Genomic DNA, 1,670 nt, shown 5'->3' on the forward strand with positions numbered 1-1,670 from the left:
AATATCCTTATTGCTTTCACATTAATATTTCAAAAATAATTTTATTATTTGTTAATGAAGCTGTGATAGTATGAATTGATCTTCTATCTACAATTTTACTCTGAAAAAAATAAAAATCACAGTGTTTTCATTTAAAAGGTATCTATTATAACACCTACCATTGCTCCTTTGAAGTCTTCCAAATGGGATTTATGCCAATTAATATAATAACTAACTGTGCTTATTAGTCAATGTACCAAAAAAAAAAAGCTAAGGAAAATCTTTCTAGTTGCCTGTGAATGTTTTTAATTGAACAAGAGACCATAACTAAAACCCTGGAGGTAGAGATTAGATAATTAGTCACAGTGTGGTCTTTGCTGATCTCAGTAGAAATTATCTAAATCTAAACTCCTAATGACGGACACTATAACATGAGAGTAAATAGTAACCCTGTCACTCTCTATTAGTTTGTCTACCTTCCTTTTAATTTTTAAAAATATACATATTTTTCTGAATCTTAGAGTAAATGTATCTAATTTCAGCAACTGTAGTTAGCAGTACAATAGTAATGCAACATAGACCAAAAAAATTGCTTAACTCCCCCTTATTTTTGAAATAGGTTCTAACATGTAAGACAAACAATGAAGAAAACTTTCTGTTTCCTTTTTTTAAACTATGAATACTATTAATATTCTTTATCAGTCAAATGATCTTTCACATTCTAAAGTTAGAAAATAACCCTTCAACCAATGTACATTGTATTCGCACAATCTCCCAAAACCAAAAACAAACTCACTGCCATCAAGTCGATTTTGACTCACAGCAACCCCTTTGGGTTTCTGAGCAGTAAATCTTTATGAAAGTAGATTACCCAATCTTCTTTCAGCAGAGTGGCTGATGGGTTTGAACTGACAGCCTTCTGGTTAGTAAGTAGTCAAATGCCTTAGGCTCTGTGCCACCAGAGCTCTTTGCACAATGTACAGTCTAATACAAATAAATAAAACACAAATAATAATAATAATAATTATTACAGCCAAATTCTGTTTTTTTGTTTATATACTATCTGCCACATTGAGCAGAAACGCATGTAGCTGTCATTTAGATATATAGTCAGACCCAGTCTAATTGTCTCAGAAAGTAGTAAGTTTGGGCTAATTAAGCTGGGCTATAACTTGATATGACTAGCTCTTCTACCAGTTAGCTTTTTTATTATTACAAACCACCACAGCATTTGATGTCTTAAAACAAAAACACTTGTCATTATTTATGGGTCTATAGGTTGGCTATAACAGTGGCCACAGCAGTGGGCTCAAGATAGCAAGTATTGTGAGGCTGGCACAGGACTGGCAGTATTTCGTTACGTTGTACATAGGGTCACTATGAGTTGGAGCTGACTCAATGGCACCTAACAACAACATAGGTTAGCTAAGTGGTTCTGTTGACCTGGCCCTGGTTTGTGTGATCTTAGCTGGGTTCAGGCATATATCTGCAGTAAGATAGTGTAATGGCAGAGTCCTGGCCATCTGGGATAGCTACAATCATGTATCTGGATGTTGGCCAGTTGACATGTGAACAACAAAGATAAACAGACTGTTCTTTCATCATCCAGCAGTTTAGCCCAGTTCACATGGCAGTTAAGAGAGGAAGGACACATACAAGCCCACTTGATACCTGGGTTCAGAACTTGTATA

The sequence above is a fragment of the Orycteropus afer genome, unplaced genomic scaffold (genome assembly GCF_000298275.1).
Source record: "Orycteropus afer afer isolate SDZICR_OR568_19922 unplaced genomic scaffold, OryAfe1.0 scaffold00579, whole genome shotgun sequence".
Taxonomy (NCBI): domain Eukaryota; kingdom Metazoa; phylum Chordata; class Mammalia; order Tubulidentata; family Orycteropodidae; genus Orycteropus; species Orycteropus afer.